Here is a 15,496-nt window from a genome sequence, read left to right on the forward strand (position 1 = left end):
GGAACAAAGGATATTTCAGAGACAAACTGAAAAACTGAAAGATTCTATGTAATCTTAATGGTGAAATTCTGAGGTAAGAGAATGGGTCCCAAAGCTCAAATTTTGTCAGAATAGAGAAGTATGCAAATCCTACATAGTTTATGGTACAAATTCCTATTGCTAACTTACACAGGCATAAAAAAACTTGCCCTGGAAAATTTCAATATTTTTGTTATTTCACAAAAGATAATATGAATCAAGCATATCTTAGTAGTGCTAAAATGATGTGTGATCCCAGCTTTAATATTCTTCACATGGGTGGCAATAAGACATAATATACCAAAATAGAATCTAAATTTTTAAAGGGCTGGTGTACATGGTGAATGCAAATGCTCACAAGGACGCTGTGTTGATACCTTACGTATAATATATAGCCAAATATGTGGGATGATGGAAACATTCCATGCTGTTCTGTGTGGTTTTTCTAAGCTAATGAAGTTTAAATTTTTCCCAAAGTATCTGGAAAATAGAAAGATTGAAAACACTAATTTAGCCCATTATAAATCCAGACATGCCAGAGAATTAAGAGAGAACTACAGCCCATCTCTCAGGGTCTTGAAGAGCCAGGGTATTGGCCTAACACCAAAGCTCAGTGCATTTCCATATTGTTTGTCATAGAACAAATAATATGGCCTGGACTCATTTTCTACTCAAATTTAGGAAGTCTGCAGGGGAAGCTTCTCTATAAAATGAAAGAAAGGTTCTGACTTCTAAGTTAGAACTGTAGGGACAGGTAGTGCCAGAAACAAGGAAGGGAAGATGGCCCAGAAAAAAAAGAGCAGAGTGCAACAAAAGAAAGCCTTTAGAGTTTAAGATAACTACTTTACTCATGCCATTACCTTGTCCTTCTGCTAAGGACCAAGTTAAACTGTTATAGAGACTTCATGATTAGCTTAGGGAGAGCATTCTACTCTGAAAACAATGACTGCCAGAAACTCTTCAATTTGCCAGCTTGAGACCCACAAATAATGAGACAATGCATTTACAAGTCAGAGCTCTTGGTTTCACATCACTGAACAGCTTCAAGCACATACTTAAGGTTCACTCTTTCATCATGGACATACATTTCACTAGCATACATTCTACTAAGTTATAGTTAGACACTCTGCCAACTCTTAAGTCCAATGGTCTGAGAAAAACAATATGGATACTGATGCTTTGCCCATTGATCTCAAACGTTCTACAAAATGAATAGTATAAACCATAATCAACCAGAGAATTGAATTTAATGGCCCAATAATGAGTACAAAATAAACATTTCCTGAAACATTTTCTGAAGGTTGACTAATGGCAACAAACTAATCCTCTGTCATTTAATGAGGGAAACTCATAGATAGATATTTCTGCTGTCTTATAGAAGAGAGGGTCTCAAAGAAGACAGAGTAGCCAACCTAAGTAACATTATTCTTATAGGAATGACAGGAATGACAAATAAATCCAGGGTGAATTTTCTGAAATGAACTCAGGCTGCCTTGATTTCATTACCTACTTATGAGAGTTCCTCATGGTGGTTTGATCACTGAGAGCAGATTCTGGATTGTGTGCCCAGCATACCCTATAGACCCTCCAGAAGAGTATATATGAATAAAACATGAAGCCATTTTCCAGACACACACAATTTACATGTAAGTGGGAGAGAAATCTCATCAGAAAAGATAATGTACAGCAAATCTCTATGAGACAAAGGTAACAGAAATATAACCTAAATATGCTTTAGCAAAAAAAAAAGTAATAGGAAGGAAGGAAAGAAGGGAGAAGAGAGAGAGAGAGAGAGAGAGAGAGACAGAAGAAAAAAAGCCTGACCAGGCGGTGGTGCAGTGAATAGAGCGTCGGACTGGATGCAGATGACCCATGTTCGACACCCCGAGATCGCCAGCTTGAGTGCAGGCTCATCTGGTTTGAGCAAAGCTCATCAGCTTGGACCCAAGGTCACTGGCTCAAGCAAGGGGTCACTAGGTCTGCTGTAGCCCCATGGTCAAGGCACATATGAGAAAGCAATCTGTGAACAACTAAGGCGTCGCAACAAAAAACTAATGATTGATGCTTCTCATCTCTCTCCGTTCCTGTCTGTCTGTCCCTGTCTATCCCTCTCTCTGACTCTCTCTCTCTGTCTCTGTAAAAAAAATCAATCTATCAATCAATCAATAAATAAAAAGAATTGGTTCCCTAATTAAATTGAAAAACTTAAGGAATATTTTTTTTTTCTTTCTACTCTGCATTGGTTCCATTCTCAGACAGATTTTTGACAATGGCAAAATGGCTGCTAGCAGTTTCAGAAATTATAGTTTAAAGTATAACTTTTTTAAGGGCTGTAGTGAAAGTTCCAAAAATGAGAGTCGTTGGTTTTCTTCAGTTCTCATTGCCATCTTTAAATTGTTGGGGTTGGAGAAATGGAATCTACTGATTATATGAACCATGAACATATTCCTCCACCTAGATGCAAAGGGGAAAGGTTAATATAAAGTCAGAATGAGTAAGCAAAGTCAAGTAACTGTTACTAATAAAAGTGAGAATGGATGTTACGCAGGCAAAAGATTTTTCTGCTGCAGTATACATAGACTTTCTACCTCAATAAGAGAATAGAAATAACATGAACACAACGTGTTAGCCTTGGCTTCCTACAGGAAGCTAACGCTCCTGTCCTTTTCCCTGCACATCTACCAACCAAGTGAGACCAGCTCCTCCCTCCTCCTCATTCATCTGTCTTCCATCAAGAATGGGTCATTGTCAAAGGCAGGAAATGTTATTTGGCTGCAGTCCTAACGAGTGGAGAGTTTTGGTGTGAAGTTAAACCCTGAGTCAGTAGTGGTGGGATCTGCTCCCACATATTTGGCAGGTGAGACCAGTCTGGGGCCAGTTTTATTTGGTAACTGCCCAAGGAGGTGATATTACATTGGGATTCAGGGCAAAAGCCACATATGGGTGAATAATAGGCCTTAGCCTGGCCTTGCCCTCTGTGCACATATCTCTCAGGCATATTGCATTTGGGACAGTGTGGGTTGAAGGAAGGATTCAAGTGTTTGGTATCCTGGGTCCCGGCCCAAATACCATTTCTTTTCACGCTTTAACATGATTTACATTTGGCTCAGTTTCTGGAGATCGTTTATGTGCAGGGAACTTGAAATTAGGAGGAAAGGGCTCCAAAAGAAAGAGTGAGACTCATGCTTTAGGAAAAGCCTCGGATGTTTATATAAAACTGCAAGTGCAGCTGCGCCTGCTGAGTAATATCCCACATGCAGCAAGCAGGATCTGGTGTTAGTGGGGAGAGGGATTTATTTCTCCTTCCAGACAGGCTCTCTTGGGAACTCTAAATGGTAAAAGCAGTGAACTTCCATATGGGCTGGGGTAGGCCATAAGTAGTCTCTGCATATGGGATTTTTTGGCCGTGAGCCTCCTCACCTTACTTTGAACTCTGGATTTCCTTTCCTTTGCCAGCTGTAGCCTGCATCCAGGATCAGCGACGGATTTGTGGTAAGACTAAACTAGGGGATTCTCGTAGCCTGCTTGAAAGAGCTCCGAAGCCTCCATTCCACCCGTGGTCAGTCCGTTAGATAAACCTGAAGTCTGACGGGGGAAGGTCAGAGAGAAAGGTGAAAAGACAACACGGTACTAATATGCATGATCTGACCTCAGAATAGCTAAAGCCTCCCTGCTTCCTTCTATTCTCTTAGAGATCCGTACAGGGCATGCAATAATCCCTCAATTTGGTGGCAGATTTCAGACATCCCTTTTGTATATTCAGCCATACTGAGTGAAAGATTTTATCACTTAAAATACGCTTCTTCTCCTTGGATAAGATTATGGATTGAAGCTGTAACAAGGGGAGAGTATTAGAATTGGTAATGATTATTTAGATTGTATTTAACAAATAAAACCAAAGTAGTAACAGTTGAAACATTTATATGTATTGCTTCCACGGCAGATCTCCAGAGGAAGAGTTTGATGGCTTCTTGTCCTTCAGACACCCAGGTCTCCTCTCTCTGTCCAATCCATTATCCAACAACATGACACCTATACTTAAGATTTACTTTGTAATTGAAAAGAGCTACTGACTGGAGCTTCAAGCATTCAAGGGAGAAAAATGCCCACCTTCCAGCTACAATATTTGTTCCCATCCAGCGAATTTCCCAACGTTACTAATGAGTGGTCACACAGCCACAACTCGATGCTAGCCAGCTGAAAATGTGTCTTTCCACTACGTGCAGTGTCAATCTGAGTAAAATATTTTCAAACCAACAGTCTCTGCCACAGTAGGCAGGCCCACATGCCTTCAAGCCTTGTGTTTTTGTTTGTTTGTTTATTTTTTAGCTCTCTGATTATCTTTCCCCCCACAAGCAATATCAACAGTCCTAGTTCGCTAGAGCATTGCTATTAAGTATGTTGGGTTAAAAGAGAGAAATGAAAGGTGAAGAAGATATTTGCCTTCAGTAGGAGGTTTAAGACATTATCCTACTTCTTTCTTCTCATACTAACATTTTTCTTCCTTCTCCTCCAGGAATTTGTCAAAATCAAGGGAAAGAGTTTTTTGGGACACTGTACTGGCACTGGCTCTCTAGTTTTGACAAAAAGAAAGATGAACGTGTCAGAGCTCAGGAGTACAGTTTCTCTGTGCTCTCTCCCATAGAGCCAGTCTACTCACTAGAATAGGCTAAGCTGTTAGGCTCAACAACAGTCAATTTGGTTTATGGTTCATACTATCCCTCCCCGGCTTTGCTATATGTTACAGAAACTACATACCTCAGTTCCCTTCACCTCTAGGTTTGGATGTGAGCAGACAGTGGGAAAGCCTGACAGAGCGTTAGGGCAAGAAATAAAGGATAGTGGATAGTCTATCACCTTTCATCTTTATTGCACCTCTTTCTAGTTCCCACAAAATCACCTCACTGTCTATTGTTCTAGCTTCTTTCTAGTTTCTATCAAGCAGGCCTCCCTGCTTTCATTGTATGGCCTATCTTCTAAATTAATACCATCTTCTCTCCTTGTCTTTCTACTCCAATGGTATCAGATTATTATACCTAATCTCTAGGTTCCCTTATTGTCTTTGTTTGCTGTGTCTACTCTCAACTCATCTGTGCAACCAATTTTCTGTATTAAATGTGCTCAATTTGAACAATCTGAACTGCTTTCTGGCAATTTCTTGACTGATAAAATTATGCTTCCATAATCAGCAAGTTCCCAAATCTCAATAACATGTAAAATCTTGTTTCTTAGTCACATACTACAAATGCAGAGCAGCCACTTTCCAAATGGTGAATCAGGAGTCCAGCTAGCTTTCATTTTTAACTATGCCATTTGTAGAATTTGGCTTCTCCATAACTGTGGCAAGGAAACATAATTAATAAGTATTAAATCTAATTTTGTTTGCTTAATCCAGCAATGATACATGGTAATTCCACTTTAGCCCATTGACCAGGACTAGTCATATGGCCCAACATGATTACAAAAGATGCTTAAAAATGACTTTTCTTGTATATGTATAGAAACATATATATATATACATATGTACATATTTACACATACATGTATATATAAATATAGATAGATATACACACACATGCACACATACACACAAAGATAAGCTAAGAATGGCATAAAATTTTGAAACTTGGACTGGGAATCCAAAGCAAGTATGATCACCTGTATCTGCTTTGTAAGTTATCTCTTAATAGTGATTAACTATTTCAACTGATTTGTGTGTGTGTGTGTGTGTGTGTGTGTATAACAGAGACAGAGAGAGAGAGAGAGGGAAAGATAGTGACAGACAGGCAGGAAGAAAGAGAGATGAGAAGCATCAATTCTTCATTGCAGCACCTTAGTTGTTCATTGATTGCTTCCTCATGTGTCTTGACTGGGGGGCTACTGCAGACAAAGTGACCCCTTGATCAAGCCAGCGATTCCAAGCTCCATTTGGTGAGCCTTGCTCGAACTGGATGAGCCTGCACACAAGCAGGCAGACCTTGGGGTTTTGAACCTGGGTCCTCTGCATCCCAGTGGGACACTCTATCCACTGCACCACTGCCTGGTCAGGCTTAACTGATATTTGTATTACATCTTTCTTAATCAACATCCAAAGTCTCCCACTGTAAAGATATTGTAGAATTATTTTTCAGTGTATGGAAAAATAACACCTATATTCTCTTCCAACTGCTCTTTTTCATCTCTCAACACTATACCAGGTTGTTGAAAGTCAATGTGAAATGTGAGTAACATTTACTCCTGGAGCCAGGGCTGAGAAGCTCAGTTGGTTGGAGTATTGTCCCAATATGTTAAAACTGCAGGTTCAATCCCCGATCAGGGCACAAACAAGGGCAACCAATAAATGCATAAATAAGTGGAATAACACATCAATGTTTCTCTCTCTCTCTTTCTCTCTCTCTCTCCATCCACCCTTTCTTTCTCTCTCAAATCAATAAATTTTAAAAAAATACAAAGAACATTTACCCCTTGAAATAATGTCATAATTTTTCTCAGAATAAAGCAAATAACACTAAGTTCATAATATAAGCATAGGCCCAAGTTTTTGAGAAGTTTAAAACTATGAAAACTTAATAGAAAAATAAATGTTGATAGGAAATAATAATCTTATATAGTTGAATAAATTCCAGACACACCCAAATAAAAAGTTCCCCGGAGTTTCACTTATGCTAACTTTTCATTGGCTTCATCCAAAGGTGTAGAGCTTTCTCATGCAAACCCTGAGATGCAGTGTTTCCCCTTCATATTTATGAGCCAGATCTCTCCTGTCCCTTTTTTTTCAAGCTTTATTTAAGGGCAGTGATGCATGACGGATATTAGATCTTGTTTGAATAAAAGCCGCCACATCAATGGAATCAAGTAGTCCTCAAAAGCAGTGATCCTCTAGCACATCACTTCCAATGTTATCTTCTTCTATTACACACTGTATCTTAAGTTGTTTTTTTTTTAATTCCATACTCACTGGAACTAGTTTAAAAGAGCCCCAAACCAAACTGTCTGCTTGAGTGCTCCTGACATACTTCTCTAATTTTGCTATATTTGTCTTGTCATCACAAGGTTTCACATTTACTAGGATGGAAGACTTGGTAGTAAGTGCAAAATTTTTGGCTTTCTTTGACTCAAAATTGTCGCAAACCAGCATGACTCATAATTTGGTGGGTCTCAGGTGGGAACAGTGGAGGATTAGAAAATAAACACAGAAAGAAAAAAGATGAGATCAGGAAGTCTCATGGTGGTGGAAGGCCTACAAAAAAACCCATATACTCCCAAAAGCTTTATTTTTATAGTGTAAAGCAAAGTCATTTGCAAATCAAAGAGATCTCTGATACAAAGTCACATTTCTGAGGCAACCCAAGAATTCTCCCCAGTGCAGGAAACCCCTACCATGCATAACATCTTAACTCACAAAACAAAGGGTAAGAAGGAAAATGTCTCTGAGGGACATGGGGGATGGGACGTGTAGAAACAATCCAGCATCACAGCTAACATGGAAGTGTGGGGAAGAGCATGTAAATTGCCTTTACCAACTTAAACAATCAGAGATTGTGGGGAAGAGCTCAGCCTTTAGCAACTTAAGCAAGCAAGTGAGGTGCGGGGGATGGGCAGCAAGGACCCTGTCAGCTTACTGCCAGTCCCCCACACCTCTGTCCCCCAAAAATCTAAACCGCAAAGACCCTGTCAGCTTGCAGTCTCCAACATATACTGTACAAGATGTTCTTCTCTTAGCCTCTTCACATCTTCGCTTTCCTCCTCCTCATCAGATAGAAGGAGATCAATGTCATCATTCTTTCCCTTTACTATCTGTTGCTCTGCCTCCTATGATGTCTTCCACATTAACAGGGTCATCCTTGCTCAAAGTTTTCTTCACTCCTGGTGAGCTGGCCTTTTCCTGTTCATAAGACTTGATGTGATCACACCAGGGTAGGGCATGATACAAGTCAGCAGGGAGTAGGCTGAAACTGCTTCAAATACTTCCACATATGTTTCTTACAGCACATATGCCATGATGTAGCTCTTGTCCTCCAGGTAGTCACTGAGCACCTGGAGGCTGGCAGACTTTTCAAATATGTAAAACCCCTGGTGTAGGCCAATCCTTGAGCTGAGCAGCATCAAAGGAAAGAGAAGTACACTCAGTCGGGGCCGAGAGCTAAGTGGATAAAACAGGCTCTTCTTTTCTATAACTCTTCTTTTCTACATTACTTTATTGTTATCTAGAGGTTTTGATTTACATATGAATAAGATAAGAGCAGAACACAAAATCTATATATCACATTGTCTGATGCAAATACAAACATTATCCCAGTTACAATGCCAGAGTACCCCCATTAAATTTATTTGAGACTTAAAAAGTGAGTAGATTAACCTGAGATTAAGTTGTAAATATTAAAAAGACTTGAGCTTAGGTTTTGTCCCAGTGGCTCAGTGGATAGGGTGTCATCTGGTCATAGCACGGTCATAGTTTTGATCCCCAGTCAGGGCATGTAAGAGAAGCAGTCAATGAGTACACAACTAAATAGAACATCTAAGTGGAACAGTGAGTGGATATTTTTCTCTCTCTTCTCTCTCTTTCTACCTTCCCTCTTCTCTCTCTCAATAAACTGAAATTTTAAAAACAGAAAAAACTCCTTGAGCTTATTCTTTGTCTTTCATTTCTTCTGTGAGAATAATCAATATGTTCACAGACAGCTGGGTCACTTAATACTCCTGTGTTTAGTATCTACCGTGTACCGACACTTGTCACGGATACTAAAGGTATCATAGGGAGAAAGGCAAGCATATTTTCTGCTGTCAGCAACCTTATATTTCAGTGAAGGATATAGACAATGAATAATAATTAATATGAAAATAAAAGGAGATCAAGATATCTTTGAGAGGAGAAAAAGAAAATAATAAATAATGTGGCTAGAGTGTAAGAACAAAGACTAAAATGGTAAGATTGGAAATGTGGGCACACATAAGATTATATGTGGTCCTGATGCTTTGGAAAGAATTTAGAATTTTATTCTCAATAAGAAGGATTTGGAGAGTTTGAAGTATGACTTATATTTTTAAAAAATCACCTTGATTGTTAAGAATAAACTGGTTTTGAGTCAGAAAGAGTAGAAAGTAGTAAGCTACTAGCTGTCGTCCAAATGAGAGACAATTAGAAATGATCTAGATGACAAAATCTTTTCAAAAGTGTAAATATTATCAACTCCTTTGATAGATGGAAAACTTTACTGTTGAAAGGTAAAAGTTAACTAAATCAGAATTCAAATTTTTTGTTTTCAAACTTAGAAGGTTTTTTTTATCCATTTTATCCTGAGGATAAAGTTCAGGTAAAGAACAAATATAATTGCTTATAAATTGAATCAAAGCACATTATACAGGTTGAATAGTATTTTTATAGTCTTAACCAATTTTGAAATATTTTACAAATTGTAATATGTTGTATACTAAACATTATGAGACAAGGCTGAAATTTAAATAATCACGGGGGCAGAGACTTTCACTGAAGTCTTCAGATTTCTGCTATCTTGAGTGGGCATGGGTTTCTGCTGAATTCCAGCTGAGTGCTGTCAGAGTCACCTCCTACCCTACACTTTGCCCACAGCACTTTCCGATTCTCCTCTGCCATTTAGACAGAGTCTGCTCCTACCCTAATTCACTGTTTTAATGAATGGGTGTCACATCCTCTTTTCCTAATGTTGTTCTTGACTCACATTGGCCTTGGGATAGGGGAAACATCCCAGCATTATTGCTTATTTAAAATCTAACATTTTTGCTTGAAGTTAGAGTAAAAGTGGGGATTAACTATAAAGGAATTTGAAAGGGTGGTATTGGGGTGATGAAGATGTTTTAAACCTGAATAAGGTGATAATGGTGAAATTTAGCATTTTTATTAAAAATCATTCAATTGTATACTAAAAAAAGATGAATTTAAGTATATAAATTATACCTCAATAAGGTAGTTTTTAAAAAACAGAAATCTGACATATAATAAGAGTACAAAATTTAAAATCTAATGAGATGCATAGATTTACAAATTGAGAATATTTTTCTAAAATTCAGAAAATATCTTTCAAAGATGATTAGCTTTAAAAAAAAAAGATGCTTTTAAACAAACATTAAACTATGTGTTGAGCCTGACCTGTGGTGGCACAGTGGATAAAGCGTCAACCTGGAACACTGAAGTCACCGGTTTGAAATCCTGGGCTTGGCTGGTCAAGGCACATATGGGATCTGATGCTTCCTGCTCTTCCCCCTTCTCTCTCTCTCTCTCTCTCTCTCTCTCTCTCTCTCTCCCCTCTTCCTCTCTATTTCTCTAATAAAAATGAATAAATAAATAAAAATCTAAAAAAACATTCTTAAACTATGTGTTGAAAGATATTTATTTATAAGCAGATACAAAGGGTTTACTTTTGTTTCTGAAATTTTCTAATATATAACTTTTTATTAATTAGAATAAGATTAGACATGTGATACACATAAGATTATATGTGGTCCTGATGCTTTGGAAAGAATTTCGTATTTTATTCTCAGTGGGAAGGTATTTGGAAAGTGTTAAGTGTGACTTGTATTTTTAACAATCACCTTGATTGTTAAGAACAGAGTGGTTTCAGGGTAGTCTAGAGTCTACACTACCTTGGTCATCTCTGGTTCCAGGTTTCTGACTCCAAAGTTCCACCTGCTAGGACCCCCTTTTGTTTTTTCTTATTCCTTCTGAAAGTAATTCTTTATCTCTGCAACCGGGATTGGTGCAAATAGAAAAATCAACCATTCACCCTTAGTTTTAAGTTAAATAAGCTAACAACTCCCTCCAAATCAAGAACATAAACATGTGGGGGACCCGGGTTCAATTCCCAGCCAGGGCACATAGGAGAAGCGCCCATTTGCTTCTCCACCCCCACCCCCTCCTTCCTCTCTGTCTCTCTCTTCCCCTCCCGCAGCCAAGGCTCCATTGGAGCAAAGATGGCCCGGGCGCTGGGGATGGCTCCTTGGCCTCTCTGCCCCAGGTGCTGGAGTGGCTCTGGTCGCGGCAGAGCGACTCCTCGGAGGGGCAGAGCATCGCCCCCTGGTGGGAAGAGCCTCGCCCCTGGTGGGCGTGCTGGGTGGATCCCAGTCGGGCACATGCAGGAGTCTGTCTGACTGTCTCTCCCCGGTTCCAGCTTCAGAAAAGTACAAAAAAAAAAAAAGAACATAAACACATCACTACTCCTATTACTACTAGTAGTAGTTATCTGTAGACCAGACATTAAGAGCAGAGGAGCTAGGGGGATTTACAGAAGAATATGAGAGAAAAATGGATTACAATTTAAACCTAGACTGTGGTTGGTACTATGATCTTGGTCACATACTTGTACAACGTTAGCACTACCTCAAATAATTATAATGAAAAATTAATGAGCGAACACATGTTGCATTAATACAATGAATGGGTACAAAGTAAGAGCCTAATAAATATTAGTTACCAATACTGTTGCATTATAGTTGACAAAGCAAACACATTAAAATTTAATATCTGCTCTTAGAAGTCCTTTGGCTTGTCTGCAGTGATATTAAGCCACCATTTTTTTTTATCTACTTACTTTAATCTGCTTTCTCCTTTACCTTCTCTGAATAAAAGGAGAAAAAAATTCTGTGTTCTTCATTACCTACCAGCAAACCAAATTCTGAAATATCTGTTGCTCGTTCTACGCTTTAACTGAGGCTAAAAATGACATAAATACCTGTGAGCAGTAGATTCAATGTGCATAGAGAGCACTCATGTGGTCTAGCTACAAAGGAGGTAGAAAAGACTGTCTTTCTTCTAGTTATATCATCTCACTTTCTAAGAAATATTCTCAGATTGATAGGACCAAGATTTGTGTTCACAGAAAGATTTCAAAGGACAACTATTACAAAAACTTACTCTAAGATTCCACATAATGTGGGAAAAAGCAACTAAATGATAATGAATTTAGAAAGTTCACTGCCAGTTGTTTATGCCTAAAAAACGTAACAATGGAATTGATTTATACCTAATAGTGAGTAGTTGGAAATTGAACTATTGACTCTAAGCCTATCTGAGAACGCAGACCACTTCAAGATTTGGTTGAATATATCAACAAAAGGAATACATATTTGTATAGATCAATGAATATACAGAGATAAATATATCTATTAAAATTCACATGGGATACACATACATGTGCATATATGCATGTATTCTTTTCAGGTGTTTTAAAGAACATCTAAAACTCATACAGGCTCAAAAACTCCAACCTATAAATCTTGATCAAAAATAAATTAAGAAATGGATAATGATCTGCTTTCCTTCTGTTAGTGTAATTAATGCACACTGTTGGTGGTTAATAAATATTGTTAAGGATTTTCCAAGAACTACATAATGATGAGGCAAAAAGATACAGGGATGCACTATACCTGTTCACAAATTTCACTAATAAAGTGTTCTCAAATGAGGCCAAGTAACTATATAAATTTGTCCGGTGAATTAGACCAAAATTTAAATGGATGGTACTGCAATATAAATAGCAACATAACATAACTTTTGAGTTCAGAGCACTTGCATTTAAATTGTAACTTTGCCACTTGATACTGAGAGCTAACCTAAACAATTTAACCCTTCCCAGCTTCTGTATCCTAATTTGAAATGTTAAGGCCATGATAGCTACAAGTCATAATGCTATGATGATCACAAGAAATGACATGTAAAAAAGGTTTTACTGTGCCTGGCACATAATAAGTGCTCAATAAATGACTGCTGTTTTTTAAAAATAAGCTGATAAATTTTTAGGTCATTGTAAAACAATTACAATACACTATTATGCTTATAAACTATAAATATATATAATAAAATATATATTATTACAATTATTTATTTTTTTATTTATTTTTACAGGGACAGAGAGAGATTCAGATAGAGGGATAGATAGGGACAGACAGACAGGAACGGAGAAAGATGAGAAGCATCAATCATCAGTTTTTCGTTGTGACACCTTAGTTGTTCATTGATTGCTTTCTCATATGTGCCTTGACTGCGGGCCTTCAGCAGACTGAGTAACCCCCCGCTCAAGTCAGTGACCTTGGGTTCAAGCTGGTGAGCTTTTTGCTCAAGCCAGATGAGCCCGCACTCAAGCTGGCAACCCTGGGGTCTCACACCTGGGTCCTTCCGCATCCCAGTCCGAGGCTCTATCCACTGCGCCACACCTGATCAGGCTATATATTATTACAATTATAAGATATTGAGATATTTTTCTTCAACTCCATTGAGGAAAAATATTTGATAATGTTCTGCTGAATCATGGAATGCAGATAATTGTGGATTTAGGACAAGGATGGGAAACTCTTAGTCAAGCCAGAAGAGTTATGAGTTATTTAGAATAAATCTGTGACTCAAAACTAGCTATGGGTAATCACATACAGCTTGAGGGTCAGAGAAACCTAAGGGTCAGAAACCAGATAGATTATGATAATAAAATAGTTGTATGTGGATACCACAAGGTAGGATAGGAAGGTAGTTTTAATGTCAGTCGAGAAAGAGCCTTTTGAACAAGTTGAGGACGAGGCAACACAAATAGAAGAATAGATTTGATTGGCAAAAAAAAATTATCTTGTTTACTAAATAATTTGCTTTAGTCATAAAAATTTTATATACTTCCTGGTAAGGATGAATGTATCTTTATGTGTGGGCTGACATGGAAGCTTAGAATCTACCGTAAGTGACAGGAGGACTGAGGAGTGAGAAAGACAGAGAACTGAGCACAAGCCACACCAGCACAGGAAGGTGGTGACTCAGGCTGAGAAGGCAGCAAGCTTTTCTTTTAATAGCTAATATGCATTCCAGTAGTTTCTTTCTTGACTTAATATATTTCTTCAAAAATTTTTCACACCTAAAGGCATGTATTTTATGCATTTTTTTTACTTTATGGTCAATTTAGAATATCATTATGGTCAATTTAGAATAGTCATTCCCTTTACTGTTTCAATAAGCACTCAGAATGAACAGGGTATATATTTTGAACTTTATAGTTATGTGTGATGATCCAGATTAGGACATACATCCTAAATATGACAAAGTGTTGTGCTTGATTAAATCAAAATGAACCATACTTACTACAGTACTTGGTGGAGAGACATTTAGGTAATTTTAATATAGTTTCAAAAAAACAAAACCATAAATGAATAAAACACAGGAAAGCTAGTAATACGTCTTAGAAATAGAGTACATTTTTAATTTATTTTTAAATTATAGTTGACGTACAGCAGTATATTAGTTTCAAGTTTACAACATAGTAATTAGACATTTATATTTTATAGACAGGAAATTATAAAGTATATCATTGTTTGGCATTTTGTACTCATTGTCTTGCTTGTTTGTTTTCTGTCTGATCGCTATTTTACTACTTTTGTAGATAACACATTTGTCCCATCGCTCGTATGTGACACGGTCTTGGAACAAAGGCATGGAAAGGGCTGTCACCTTTAAGTCAGGACAACTGCTTTCAAGCGGCAGCTTTACTGTTTGTCGGTATATGGCCACAGAAAATTTACAGAACCTCTATGCTTTTCTGTTTTTCAAATAAAAACAAAGAAAAAAATTTTTTGTTGTTGTTTTAAATCCCTTCTAGATAAAAAATTAAAAAGGGAGAAAGGGGAAAAGGAGAAGGAGAAAAGAAAAGAAGACTTGGTTAATATTTTCTAAATCATTTAATTGCCTATTTACTTAAAGCATACTCAGCATAACAATTTCTAAATGTACCTTTTTTTCTCTTAAAGGGGGTCTTTGTTTTCTAATATACAGTATTAAGCTGCTTCTCTTTCCAGTTCTCTTGTCCAAAACATCATCATGGAGTTGAACTCTCTCATTTTATGGCTGATAAAACTGAGTCATGAGATATAAAATAATTCACAAAAGATGGCATGATTAAGTCCCATCAACGATAATATATATAGGTATAATTACATAGTCTCTGCATTAGTTATTACAAATAGTCACCTCAAGTTGTCTAATGCTTTAAATAAAAGATATTTAAAACACAGATGTAGGTTTACATATTTCAATGTAATTTCAAAACAGCCTATTTATTATGTTAAAGAGAGTAGTTGGACAACTAGTATTTGTTATAGCAAGATTTTCCCTGTAAAGTCAGAAGATTGAATGCAGGAAATAAATTATCAAGCAGTTAGTGGGTATTTTTTTCCAAGTCTTACTCATAACTTCCCTAGCTGTCATTTCATATAATCGTACTTTACCTGTAAATTAAGCTCTCCTTTTATCAAACTCAGCTGGGGGTTATTATATCAACTTTAATGCCTCTCTAAAAATGGTGCTAAAAGTGGATTTATATCACAAATGGAAAATCTGAGAATGAAAGACATTTTCCATGTGGTAGTCTCATAAAACTATCACTTTTAACAAACAACTTGAATTCAAGAGAAATTTGCAAAAATCTTTTAAGCACATTCATGGTCTTAGGAGGAAGTGCTAAGATGGAGTCTG

General features: G+C 37.4%; 1 pseudogene; it reads right to left on the minus strand.

Moving 5' to 3' along the window:
• Positions 1-6,880: 6,880 nt before the first annotated feature.
• On the minus strand, positions 6,881-8,124 carry LOC136309311 (elongation factor 1-beta pseudogene; annotated as a pseudogene).
• Between the last annotated feature and the right edge of the window lie 7,372 nt (positions 8,125-15,496).

This window comes from Saccopteryx bilineata, chromosome 6 (assembly GCF_036850765.1).
Source record: "Saccopteryx bilineata isolate mSacBil1 chromosome 6, mSacBil1_pri_phased_curated, whole genome shotgun sequence".
NCBI classification, from domain to species: domain Eukaryota; kingdom Metazoa; phylum Chordata; class Mammalia; order Chiroptera; family Emballonuridae; genus Saccopteryx; species Saccopteryx bilineata.